The 14360-nt window shown below is 42.2% G+C and overlaps 1 protein-coding gene across 18 annotated transcripts in view; it reads right to left on the reverse strand.

The window, feature by feature from the left end:
- The window catches only part of KANK1 (KN motif and ankyrin repeat domains 1), a 240993-nt gene that overhangs the window by 103841 nt on the left and 122792 nt on the right, over positions 1-14360 (reverse strand). For 2 of the 18 annotated variants that reach the window (XM_077966174.1, XM_077966166.1), the window contains exons 1-2: positions 6355-6526; positions 1783-1947 (exon numbers count right to left, since the gene is read on the reverse strand). The exons of 14 other annotated variants lie outside the window; for them this stretch is intronic. The gene's annotated coding sequence lies outside the window, so the exon portion shown is untranslated. Of the gene's footprint in view, positions 1-1782; positions 1948-6354; positions 6527-14360 lie in introns of those variants that run through there. 2 more of the 18 variants (XM_077966172.1, XM_077966165.1) reach the window with 1 other exon arrangement.

A 14360-nucleotide genomic window follows, 5' to 3' on the forward strand; every position in this document is an offset into this window, starting at 1 on the left:
CATGATCTCTGCTCATTGCAACCTCCACCTCCCGGGTTCAAGCAATTCTCCTGCCTGAGCCTCCCGAGTAGCTGAGACTACAGGTGAACACCGCCATGCCTGGATAATTTCTTTTGTATTTTAGTGGAGACGGGGTTTCACCGTGTTGCCCAGGCTGGTCTGAACTCCTGAGCTCAGGCACTCCACCCGCCTCAGCCTTCCAAAGTGCTAGGATTACAGGCGTGAGGCACCATGCCTGCTAGGGCCTAATTCTTAAACAAAAAATGTCACAGCAGAATTAAGTTCCTTTTCACACAGGTTAATAGTAATATTAATGCTTGATATGGTTTAGATCTGTGTCCCCACCAAGTCTCACGCTGAACTATAATCTCCAGTGTTGGAGGTGGGGCCTAGTGGGAGGTGATTGGATCATGGGGGCAGAGCTCTCATGAATGGGCTAGCACCATCCCCTGGGTGCTGTTCTTGTGATAGTGAGTCAGTGAGTTACTGTGAAATCTGGTTATTTAAGTGTGTAGCACCTCTCTCCTCTCTTCCTCCTGCTCTGGCCACGTAAGATGTGCCTGCTTTCCCTCTGCCTTCTGCCATGATTCTAAGTTTCCTGAGGCCTCCCCAGAAGCCACCATGCTTTCCGCATGGCCTGCGGAACCTTGAGCCAATTAAACCCCTTTTCTTTATAAATTGCCCAATCTCCAGTATTTCTTTATAGCAGTGAGAGAACGGACTAATCAATGCTTCTCAAAAGGGTAGCACATACACACAAATCATAGGTACTTACCATCTTGATTGAAACCTTAGTGACCATAGCAATTTATAAACCTGTGTTTTGTTTAAGTGCATTCCCAGAAGACACTATAGCTCGGTCTCTAGACCTACAAGGCCAGGATCTGCTCTACTTCTGCTTCCTCTGTTATAGAGATCAAAAAGACTGGCGACTAGCATTACCACATTACTAGCAGCATTCTACTGCATATAGAATAACCAATGTAATCATTGCATTGATAAGAACAAATCATGCTCCTTATGACACGACACTGCACTAGAACACACATTTTCTCACATGCAAAAACAAATCAAGGCCAGGAGCGGCAGCTCACACCTGCAATCCCAGCACTTTGGGAGGCCAAGGTGGGTGGACCAACTGAAGTCAGGAGTTCGATACCAGTCTGGGCAACATGGTGAAACCCTGTCTCTACCAAAAATACAAAAATTAGCTGGGCACAGTAGCAGGCACCTGTAATCCCAGCTACTCAGGAGGCTGAGGCAGAAGAATTGCTTGAACCCAGGAGGCAGAGGCGGAGGCTGCAGTGAGCCAAGATCATCCCACTGCAACTCCAGCCTGGGCAACAGAGCGAGACTCTGTCTCAAAAAATAATTAATTAATTAATTAATTTTTAAAAAAAGCAAATTCTAGTTTATTTACATTAAAAATCTTTTGCTTTTAAACCGAATTCTTATGGGAGAAGGCCCCTAAAGCTTGGACCAAAATTTTGGGTAGGTATTAAACAAACCAAAAAAAGGTACTGCAAAAAGGATCTTATATCTGCCAAAAAAGCATTTAAGAGTTAACTAGTATTTGAAAGATGTTTTTAAATGGCAAAAAGTAGATCTTAAAACAATAACTACAGTAAAAGTAATCAAAAAGATATTTAAACGCAGTGACTTTGATGCTCATTAAAGTTAGGGATCTTCTCACCAGAAAATAAAGATACACACCAAACATACACCAAAAAATCTGTATGAAATTTCAAAGGAAGATGGAGATGAATGAGGGTCACTTCCTACCTTCAACGGATCCTTGGTTCAAAACTTTTGTTTTAAAGGATAAGATCTTTCCAAATTGTGATCTGACGAGAACCTTAAAAATGACCTATCCTGTGCTATTTTTATATGTTTCCAAATAGGCTTTCCTCTTTTTTATTAAAAGGTCCAACCGTATTTAATACGGAGCTATAAAGTAGAAGAAAAGGAGATAAATTACTTAGTAATAAACATGCATTAAAAAAATTTAGAACGCTAAGCATACTTACCATTGCCATTACTTTGACACTGGCTTTACAAGGAGAAAAGAAAGCCAAGGAGAGGCCTAAAAATAAAACTCTCAAAATATCAAAAGGAAGCACTAACTTTCTTCCATCTATAGAAGCAGCTCACTAGAGAGAGAGAAAAAAAAAAAAAAAAAAAAAAGGTGACAGGCCCCTATTTATTGTGAAAGAGAGAGAAATTAATTTGCCTCTAGAAATTCAAATAAATTTCAAGTAAGAGTTACCTACCACAAAAGTTCTTGTCTGGCTTGAATTCTTCTCCCACTCAAAGGAGGATAATTTTATCAGCTGGCAATTCATAGAAATGTAAACCATCACACTGTTCTGTGTCCAAGAACCAAGAATTTTTCTACAGGAAATTTACACAAGTGACCTTATGCACTACCAAGATTAGCAACATCAAAAACTTGTTCAAAACTAGGTCTGCCAGCTAAACTCTACTCTTCTTGTAGTTTTTAGTTTGTTCAAGTGTAAGTCAATTTAGAGAAGCTGCTGTAAAAATAATGTCAATTTTTTAAGGTTAGGCAGGATGAGAAAATTGCTTTTTGTATGTGACCCTCAAAGATAAAGGTTATTCCCTTCCACTATCTTTGTAAAACACAAATGGGGTAACTTAACCATGCAGTTTTCTGCAGACCCATTTATTCTAGGACCTTTCATGCTTTTATGATACAGAGGTAACAAGCCAGAGAACACAATGAGGAAAGAGGTTAAAAAGTCCAGCACCTGCTGTGTCAGAAGTAAGCTGGTTTAATCCGCACAGAAATCCAAGCCAACAGTTCATGTGAGCTCAACCTTTCTGACTACTGCATCCTATCCCCCAATTAAAACACAGTATTTAATATACCCATGGACATAGAAAGTAGAATAATGATTGCCTAGTGCTGGGGGCTGTGTGGTGGTTGGGGGGGAAATGGGCTTTTGATTGCCAATGGGCATGGGTTCTCTTTTTGGGGTGATGAAAATGTTCGAATGTTGTTTGTGGCAGTGGTCACATGATGATGTGAATTTACTAAAAACCACTGCATCATATATTTTAAAGGGTGGACTGTACAGTTTGTGAATTATATCTCAATAAAGTAGTTCTTAAAAAACTAAAATGTATGAATTTCCCTGTCATTAAGATCAGGGTAAGTTGATAGGTGAAGGTTAAGATAGGACAAAAAGGTATTAGAAGAAATGGCAAGAGTGTAAGATAAAAATAGGTAGAGAAAAAAAATCACTGGGTTCTTTCTTACTGAATCACTCCCCCATCAACAAAGGACACGGGCTAAGCTTCGTTGCACTTAGGATTTGACGATGCCTCTGTTCCACGTTTCTTCAGTACAGGGTAACAAGCCTTAAAATTATCTGGAATCCCAACACTTAGTCGAACACCCTAAACTTTGTGCAGCAGCTCCATTTGCATGTTGTTCATGGTGGTGATGATGATCTTAGCCATTTTATAAAACAAACCCGTCTCTTGGAAAGGATATACAGAGTACCAAGAAACAAGGAGGAACACCAAGATGGATGTTCTACTTTCCTTCCAGTGACCAAAGCAGGTATCTGATAAGGAGGATTCTTCTAACTCAGGAAACAACAATTAGCTCAAACACTTTTATTTGTTTATCTGATAAAGACAGATTATACACATTCATGTCCAGACTATCCTTAAACATACTGTTCACATCTGATTGCATTAATTATCAGTTCCATGGGAAAACCCAGTTTCTTACTGCATTTCTCACCATCACAGGGCTTCTTCCCACACTGGACTACATTTTTCAGGCCTGAAGTGTATCACTGGTGTAAATGGAAAATTGGTTTGGGCTATCAACATGGCTCTTGGCAGCATCTATTTAAAAACTGACATCAAAATTTAGCTCTCCCTTTTAAAATTTCACTGCATCACAGACATTTAGAAATGGTGGCTGGGTGCAGTGGCTCAGGCCTATAATCCCAGCACTGTGGGAGGCCAAGACAGGTAGATTACCTGAGGTCAGGGGTTCAAGACCAGCCTGGCCAACGTGGAGAAATCTCGTCTCTACTAAAAATACAAAAATTAGGCTGGGCACAGTGGCTCACGCCTGTAATCCCAGCACTTTGGGAGGCCGAGGCAGGTGGATCACCTGAGATCAGGAGTTCAAGACCAGCCTGGCCAACACAGTGAAACCCTGACTGTACAAAAATTAGCTGGGCATGATGGTGGGTACCTGTAATCCCAGCTACTCGGGAGGCTGAGGTGAAAGAATTGCTTGAACCCGGGAGACAGAGGTTGCAGTAATCTAAGATTACGCCATTGCACTCCAGTCTGGGAGACAGAGCCAAACTCCATTGGAAAAAAAAAAAATAAAAAACTAGCTGGGCGTCATGGCACACATCTATAATCCCAGCTACTCGGGAGGCTGAGGTGCATGAGAACCACTTGAACCGAGGAGGTGGAGGCTACAGAGAGCCAAGATTACACACTCCAGCCTGGGCGACAGAGCGAGACTCTGTCTCAAAAAATAAAAATAAATAAAATAAAAATGATGATGCATGCCCCCCAAAAAGGAGTTTCTGTTCAGATGCACTACCCCTGCCTGAGCAGTGAGAATGAGAAGCGAAGAGTCTTTAATCTCATGAAGCATACAGTTGGGAAGACAAACTCTTGATTTCTTAACTCAAATGTGGAGTTACCCTAAAATGAAGCTGAGTACAATGTGGTCTGAGAGACTGCTATGGTCTCAATGTTTGTGTCTCCCTAGATTTATATTTTGAAGCCCAACCTTCAACGTGTTGGCATTAAGAGTGGGTCCTCTGGAAGATGATGAAATCATCAGGGTAGAACCCTCATGAATGGGATTAGTGCCCTTACAAAGGGTTTGAGGAAGCTTGTTAGCTCTTTTGCTCATCTGCCATGTAAGGACATAGAAGGTGCTATTCTCGAGGAACAGGCCCTCACCAGACACTGAATTTGCTGGCACCTTGATCTTGGACTTCCCAGCCTTCAGAACTGTGAGCAATAAATTTATGCTGCTTATAAATTACACAGCCTGTAGCATTTTGTTACAGCAGCCTGAATGGACTAAGACAGAGACTTTCCTTAGAGCCTGAGACACACACAGAAGGCAGAGGGTGTGCCACTGTTTGGTAAATCATCTAAGATCAGGCCAGGCACAGCGGTTCGTGCCTGTAATACCAGCACTTTGGGAGGCCAAGGTGGGCAGATCACTTGAGGCCACAAGTTTAAGACCAGCCTGGCTAACATGGTGAAACCCTTCTCTACTACGAATACAAAAATTAGCCAGGTGTGGTGGTGTGTGCCTGTAATTCTAGCTACTTGGGAGGCTGAGGCACAAGAATCACTTAAGCCAGGGAGGAGGAGGTTACAGTGAGACAAGATCGTGCCACTATACTCTAGCCTGGGCGATAAGAGTGAGTCTCTGTCTCAAAAATAATAATAAATAAATAAAAATAAAATCATCTAAGATCAAATCTCCATGTGAAAAGAAGTGAACTCTTGCCACACTGATTACTGCCAATGATAAGGAGAAAAAATTAAAGGGAAGGTATATATTTAAGTGAAATAGGGTGGAATGTAATCCCAGCTAAAGTAAAATGACAGCTTTGAAGAGACCTGTTGAAGCCTAGTGAAACAAAGTGTTCAGCAATCAGATCTGTGGGGGAAAAGTATGTCTTAAGAGTGTTTTAATGGGACTCCTGTAGGAAGGTAGGACTGAGGTGTGATTTTGTTATGCACTATTCATTTTATGAAGCTTCTAGATCATTGACTTTGCTCAAGTGAATGTATTAAAACACACAAAAATAAGTACAGTCAAATCCACTTGCTCAGTCATAGGAAAAAGGAATGAACTGCTTCTAAGTTGTGGACATTGCTGATGCCCCTTTATCTGTCTCTTCCTGGCAGTAACACAGTCAAATTGAATGGCAGAGAGAATTATTATTCTCTGGAAGGGTTAGAAGAGAAAATTTCAATACTCTGATGGAGGATCAGAGGAATCTACAGCAAAGAATTAGAAGGAATCAAGTACTTCTTTTGCAGATAGCAAATTTAACAAGTTTATGAAAGACAACAAAGTCAATCTATCTCAAAAGAATGGAAATTCAAAGTTTGCCCAGAACCTGGAGGTAAAGAACCAATATATTCTTTGCCAAATATTTTGCCTTTGGTTGAAAAAACACATTGAGGCACTTTACAGAGCTGGTGCTAACAACAGAACTTGAGCCCCAGTGGCCAGGAAATAGAGATTTATCTGAAACTCTGTTTATATGCTTATCCTGAACCAAACAATCTCTCTGACATAGCAGAGGGTCACAAGTTACTTACCTTCTTAAAAGGCAAGATGATGACGAGAGCAAAACCTCAGGACCAATGTAGGAAGAGAAAGCAAAAGTGGCAAAATATGATTCAAGTGACACTCCCGCTCAGTAGGCTCTACTGGTATCAGCAAGGTGGCTTTTACCACGTGCCCTGACCCTGGACTTCTCAGCCTCCGTAGCTGTAAGAAAAAAATTTCTTTACATGCCACCCAGTTTTAGGAATTCTATCATAAGCCACAGAAAATGGGCTAAGAAACTACTCAATGACTGCTCTGTTTGTATCTTAAGGATTGTATTTGATAAGAAGTTCTGGATCCTCCATTTCAGTTCCTCTAATAGTTACTGATACTGCATAAGCTTGGATATTAAACAGTATACATCTGTATGTAACCTGGATGTGATGCTTGGCACTTCTACAGCCATTCAGAGTGACTCTGAACATGTACCAGCACATGGTCCATGGCACAATGGAATGAAGAGTAGGAACCAGAGTCTCTGATGGTTTCACTGAGCCACTGAATCAATCAATCCCAAAAGCTGCTTCTGGAACTTACGAAAAATATTGGCTTTTCTTATGCTGAAGGCAATTTCCCATCTGTCTCAGTCTAAGAGTTTTTTAAAATATATGACATATTGGGAGTCTCACATAAAATACTCTGAGTACCCACTATTAAGAAAAGTATCTGACAAGCACCTCCCTAAAAAAACTCTCAACATGTTAACATTAAATATTTAACCAGAAAAAATATACACTCCTTCCTGGCTTATTTCTTGATCCCATAGGACAGTGGTTCTCAAAGTGTGATCCCCAGATAAAGCATTAGCATCACCAGGGAACTTAACAGAAATACAAATTCTCAGGCTTCACCCCAGACTTGGTGAGTTAGATATCCTTGAAGGTAAGTCCCAGCAATATGTACTTCAGTAAGTATCCCAAGTGATTCTGATGCATGCTAAAATTTATGAAACTTTGCTGCAAGAAACACTACTTATGTCATCAGCTATCAGTCATCATTAGTCACAATGTAATGAATGCTGAACCATACAAAATGGGCTATACAAGTGCCACCTTACCGTCCATATTCTAAACAAAGTACTGTCATAGATGATGAAAGGTCAGAGAAAAATGAATATTCAACAAATGCTGAAACAAAAGCTTTCACATCATTATTGTATATAGATAATGAGACTATTTGGTAGTGTTTGAAGAAAACAGAAGACCTGGGAATAGCAAACTTGAGAAAGAATAGGGTTGAGAGAAGGACAACTCTTCCAATTACCTAGGAGAAGTTCTGCTGATACAGCTGAAATTAAGCAGTTGTTGGAGGAATGGAATAAAGTAAAAACTGTTAAAAAATGGGGAGAAGGGGCACACAACTGGATGAAATAAATAGAGCACTAGATAAAATATTCCTGAAAGGTACAAACAAAGTTTTGAATAGGGACTACAGAAGGGCTGGCAAAGTCTGAAGTGGCTTGGTTTAAAAAACGTCTCTGAGGGAAAGGTTGGCTCTCTGGGACTAAAGGAAGGGTTTTTGTTTTTGTTTTGAGACAGAGTCTCACACTGTCGCCCGGCTGGAGTGTAATGGCGCAATCTCGGCTCATTGCAACCTCTGCCTCCCAGGTTCATGCAATTCTCCTGCTTCAGCCTCCTGAGCAGCTGGATTACAGGCGCCCAACACCACGCCCAGATAATTTTTTGTAGTTTTAGTAGAGATGGGGTTTCATTATGTTGGCCAGACTGGTCTCTAACTCCTGAGCTCATGATCCGCCTGCCTTGGCCTCCCAAAGTGTTGGGATTACAGGCGTGAGCCACCGCGCCTGGCCAGGAAGGTTGTTTAAAGGTGTACAGGACAGAATGCCCAGCAAATTGTGAAGTGGACAATGTTCCGGACTCTGTTGATGGGAACTGACTGAGCCTCCATGATCTCTTTAATATTGTTCTGAATGCTGTGGAACAGAAGAGAAGTGAGATGTTTACAATCCAGGCAGGAAAAAGGAAAAAGGGAAGGTGGATGTTTAGCTATCGAACATAAAAGAAATCAGGACATACCTTGCATGATCAGAGGTGCTAATATGAGAAGCAGTAATATATGGCAGCAGTCTGGATAAGAGCTCTGAAAAGTCTGAAATTATTCTGATAATTCTCAGCAAGGAGAGTTTTGCATATAAAGATCTAAGAGCAGAGCTCTCAACCTGGCCGCCACTAGAATCCCTGCGAACTTTTACAGTAACAGCCTGGGCCCTAACCCAGGCCAATTGAAACTGAATCTTTAATTGATGCTTGGATAGGCAAATGTTTTGAAAGCTCCTCCGATAATTCTGATGTACAACCATTTGTCTTGAGAATATCAGAAAAACAGTAAAACTATGAAAATCTAAAGGCTATGTGTACCATGCAGAAACTGAGTTAGTGCCTCATTAAGAAGGAATAAAGCCAGGCATGGTGGCTCACGCCTGTAATCCCAGCACTTTGGGAGGCCGACGCAGGTGGATCACTGGAGGCCAGGAGTTCAAGACCAGCCTGACCAATATAGCGAAACCTGTCTCTACTAAAAATACAAAAATTAGCCAGGCGTAGTGGTGTTCACCTGTACTGCCAGCAACTCGGGAGGCTGAGACAGGGGAATCACTTGAACCCGGGAGGCAGAGGTTGCAGTGAGCTGAGATTGTGCCACTGCACTCCAGCCTGGGCGACAGAGTAAGACTCTGTCTCAAAAAAAAAAAAAAAAAAAAAAAAAAGTAATAAAAAGGAATGTGAGTAAACAGATGAAGGGATATTAATAAATTGTGAATGCCACATTAACTTTTTCTTATTCTACTAATATAGAATTCTCACTATTCTAATAATAGAAAGGGAACGCTATTACTCCATTTTAAAGACTAGCTCCAGTCTCAAGGGGCTGATTATGAATATGATGTAAGAGTACTTCCATCTGTGGGTTATATTAGTCTCAGCATTTTGGGGAAAAGGTTTACACAAATAAAGTCAGCGTTTGTGGTTCTCTGCGAAGTACATGAGGGAATAGAGAGCAGCACAGGCACGCCCCAAAGGATCTCAGGGTCCAGCTAGAGAGATGTGACCTTCACACAGGTGGCAAAGGGGTAGAACAGGGACGAGGCAAGGAAAGTTCCACGGAGCAAAGGGAACTTGGGTAAAGGCCTGGGGGGCTGGGTACCTAGGATCTAGAGGGGCAGAGAGGTTTGGTGGTAGGCAGGCACAGGCTTTTTAGGGTTACCATGAGGTCAGGGTGGAGGAGGGATATATAGGGAGAAAAGGAAGCCCTATAGTCCTGGTGGTTGACTCTCCACCTCTGTTCCCCCTATGCTGGTTACCATAGTAACAACATTCCCTTTACCTGTGATTGGCTTGTAAAGGACCATGTGACTCATTTTTGGTCAATGTGATGTAAGATGTTCTCTAGGGTGTGTCTGGAAATGTTTCCTCACTCCTACAAGATCCACAAGATGCCCTGTCTAGATGTGATGCCTGGCACTTCCGTAGTCATTTTGCCAAGAGGCAGAGCAAGTCTCAGGATGTACCAGTGCATAGTGGATGGCAGAGTGAAGTGACAATAAGAACCTGGGCCTCTAATGATATCAGTGGGCCACTAAATCTGAAAGCCCTTTTGCAAAAATTATGACAGTGAGAGAAATCTAGCATCGTTCAACCCCATCCTGCTTCTGGCCTCACAGGCTGGCTCATTCCTGGGCATGGGCTATGACAACCATGGGAGAAATTTAGTTTATAATTTAACTTTGAAACAAGGATGGTAACAGTCCCGCCCTAAAACTGATTCTCCTCCTTGTTCAGGTGCTGAAACTGCCTTTGTAAGACTAATAAAAGGCCACAAGATTATAATTATGGGAGGGGCCTAAATAGTATGCTGAAAAGTATGCCTAAAATGTAGGCATACTTTCTATAATCCCTTACTGCTCAGGAGTCAGGTGGCCAGAGGTTGCAAGGTTTGTGACTTCCCCAGTTGCTCCTATAGATAACATCACTACTATAGAACCTAAGACTGGTCTTTTGAGATGCTTGTCAGACTTCTGCATTCAGGCAATTGAGTGACCCCACCAGGAGCCAGGACTCATAACTCAACCAATCCTGTGCCTCACCCAGGAAGTCCAGAGATGGACTCAGTGCAGGTGAAGTGGCACAAGATTGGACCATTTTCCACACCCCTATGATTTCATCCCCAATCAATCAGTGGCACCCATTCCCTAAGTCCTCTGCTTACCAAACTATCCTTGAAGAGCCCTAACTCTGAGCCTTTGGGGAGACTGATTCGAATAATAACTCTATCTTCCACATTGTTAGCCTAGCATTCATTAAACTCTTTCTTTACTGCAATACCACAGCCTCAGTGAACTGGCTTTGTCTGTGCAGTTGGGCAATTACAAATCAACCCCAGAAGTTCATCTCTGAACTTATGAAAAAGATAAACCTTTCTTACCATGTAAGGCAATTTGTTTCAAGGTTTTCTTGGATTTTGACTTGCATCTATTTATGGCCTGGTGCAGTGGCTCATGCCTATAATCCCAGCACTTTCGGAGGCTGAGGTCAGAGAATCATTTGAGGCTAGGAGTTTGGGCCCAGCCTGGGCAACATAAGGAGACCCTGTCCCTACCAAAAATAAAAACTTAACTAGGTGTGGTGGCATGTGCTTGTAATCTCAGCTACTTGGGAGGCTGAGGCAGGAAGATCTTTTGAGTCTAGGGGTTCAGGGCTTCAGTGAGCTATGAACAAGCCACTGCACGCTAGCCTGTGTGACAAAGGGAGACCGTCTCAAACATTAACAAATAAAACAAAACACCACTCTCATTGTCTAATGAGGATCAAAGCAGATAATGTGATAATTACAAGATAAATCCTCAATGTGACTCAGTGGAATGAAAATGTCCTCCCTTGTCCCTCACCTTGGCAGTCTATGTGCAGCTATAAAATTAATTTTAAAAGACCCATCCAAAAGGAAGGACTCGCCCTGTGCCTGAAGGTTACTAAACTTGCATTTGAAAGAAGTTGTAAAAAATTACAAGCTGCTTTATTTTTCACAAGACCTCCATCTGCACAAGTTACAGTATATGTAGTAATTATCTTTATCTTCTCAACCAGTTTTTAAAATATTTTCCATTCAACTTTCATTTTAAGATTAACAATACAATTACTAAACCACTGTCCTTTAACCTCTTCTCTTAGAGCCCTAAGGTAAAGCTCAATTATTGAGACAAATAATTACACGCTGTTGATGTATCATCCTAGAGATCAAAATCTAGGGCCATGAAATTTCAGTAATATTTTTGGCCAAAAAAATCTGGAAAAGCTCGCTGCCAGTATCTGATGTTAAAGGAAAATATGAATTCTGACTTCAAAAGAAGTTCACTGCCACTTTTTAAAGTTTGACCATACCTAGTCAAACTCAAATTAAGGGTCAAATGTTATTTCGTTTTCATTCAAGCCTTTGTTAAGTGACTATTAAGGGTTAGACACAATCCTAGGGAGACAGGGATTAATGACATAGTCTTTGTACTCATGGAATACAGAATGATGGAAAAGAAGTTATTATGGCATACTGTAATTTAGCAGTGTGTTAAATACTTATCCTATTGGTGTGAGCTGAGAGCTACAGAACCACAGTGGTAGATCACCCAAACTGGCATGTGAAGAAGGGTTATCTGAGGACACCACCCCTGAAATGAGGCTTAAAGATGACTAAATTGGCCCCCAAGGGGAGGAAGTACGGTCTTCAAAGAGCACCCAGAGCAGATGCAAAGGGAAGAAGAGACCACAGAATGGGGTGTGTGAGGAGTTAAATATGCAAGGGATGGATGACTACGGGTTTTGCATACCAAGCTAAACAGTTGGACTTTATTTTGGAAACAGCAGGAGTCACTGAAAGACACCTGAGCTCAGAAGCCACCGTACTGGGTTAGTTTTCAGTAATTACTGCTCTGGCTGAGATGAGGAAAATGACTTGCCTTACCTAGAGGAGGAAGAATGTGTTAAAAAGGAGATCCCAAAAGGTTGTTTCAGTGCAGAGGTATAGTGTGGGAATTAGGAGGGAGGTCTAGGCTGGAAGTACAGATGAGAAGCCTCAGTGCGTGGGATGGCTGAGCTCAAGGGTATAGTTGATGGTCCTCAAGGAGATGAAAGGAGAAGTCTTAAATCTTGGGATGGAATACCAAGGAGACTATGAAATTTTCCTGGTTAAGGCTGCCCAGGGGGGAAGCCCCACAAATCCTGGGGTGCTAATGAGGCCACACAGCATTTCTTTTTCTGTGTGGGCTGCATAACTTGCATAGATAATTCTGTTTGATGGGCATAGGCTGTACTATATATTTAATCTATTTTCATCTCAACTTATAAATTCATGCCCTTTGTCTCAAAGGCAAAGGAGTAAGGAAATATTTGTGGTGCAATGCAAAACATATTAACACTGAACAGAAACAACAATAACAACAGCAAAAGATACCTATCACTCCTAGAACTGCTTATACCAAGACACATATTTCTACCAACCAGTCATATCCTCACTTGGCCTTTTCCTTAAACAACCAACAACCAGATCTTGACTAAGCCTTTTTTTTTTTGGAGATGGAGTCTTGCTCTTTCACCCAGGCTAGAGTGCAGTGGCTCAGTCTCGGCTCATTACCACCTCTGCCTCCCGGGTTCAAGTGATTCTTGAGCCTCAGCCTCCCAAGTAGTTGGGATTACAGGCACCTGCCAGCACATCTGGCTAAATTTTTGTATTTTTAATAGAAACAGGGTTTTACCACGTTGGCCAGGCTGTTCTCAAACTCCTGACCTAAGGTGATCTGCCCGCCTTGGCCTCCCAAAGTGCTGGGATTCAGGCATGAGCCACAGCGTCCAGCCCTAAGCTTTCTGCAGCCTCTCTCACCTTCCACCTGAAACAAAGCTATGCTTCAGAGTATTACTTTTTAATCCTTTTTTGTTTTTAATTTTTATTTATTTATTTATTTTGAGACGGAGTCTCGCTCTGTCGCTCAGGCTGGAGTGCAGTGGCGCGATCTCAGCTCACTGCAAGCTCCGACTCCGGGGTTCACACCATTCTCCTGGCTCAGCCTCCCGAGTAGCTGGGACTACAGGCGCCCACCACCGTGCCCGGCTAATTTTTTTGAATTTTTAGTAGAGATGGGGTTTTACCGTGTTAGCCAGGATGGTCTCAATCTCTTGACCTTGTGATCCGCCCACCTTGGCCTCTCAAATTGCCGGGATTACAAGGGTGAGCCACCGCGCCTGGCCCCCTGCCCTTTTTTTTTTTAAGACAGAGTCTCGCTCTATTGACCAGGCTGGAATGCAGTGGTGCAACCTCAGCTCACTGCAGCCTTGACCTCCCAGCCTCAAGCAGTCCTCCCACCAAAGCCTCCTGAGTAGCTGGGACTATAGGCACATGCCACCACGTCTGCTAGTTTTTGTATTTTTTAGTGGAGACAGGGTTTTGCCATGTTGGCCAGGGTGGTCTTGAACTCCTGGCCTCAAGGGATTGGCCTTTCTTGGCCTCCCAAAGTGCTAGGATTACAGACGTGAGCCACTGCGCCTGGCCTTCATTTTTATTCTTATCATTATTCCCTTGGTTTTTGAAAAACAAGCAGTCTTCCACTTATAGATGAGCAAAGTGCCTAGTACAGTGCCTGACACACAGAAAACACTCAGTAAATGAGTTATTATTGCCTGCTGTTTAAAATATGGTTCTCTCCCTGAATCACTGATTGGGGCACCCATTAGTCTAACTGTCCTCTCTACTTTGTTATGCCACTTCTCGCTACATATGTATACAAGGTGTTATATCTCCAACACGTTTGTACTATAGGTTACAACCGTGAGGCACTGTAACTGAGTTTTTCGAGATCTCCACTGGAAGAAGGAAGAATCAGGCATCATTTGCTATTTATATCTGCTTCAGAGACCAATACACTTCTCTCAGGATGTGTTTGGATGTTGTATAATTTATTCATATGTGATGTGCCTTTACAGAAGACACTAGAATAGTT

This window comes from Macaca mulatta, chromosome 15 (genome assembly GCF_049350105.2).
Source record: "Macaca mulatta isolate MMU2019108-1 chromosome 15, T2T-MMU8v2.0, whole genome shotgun sequence".
Lineage (NCBI taxonomy): Eukaryota > Metazoa > Chordata > Mammalia > Primates > Cercopithecidae > Macaca > Macaca mulatta.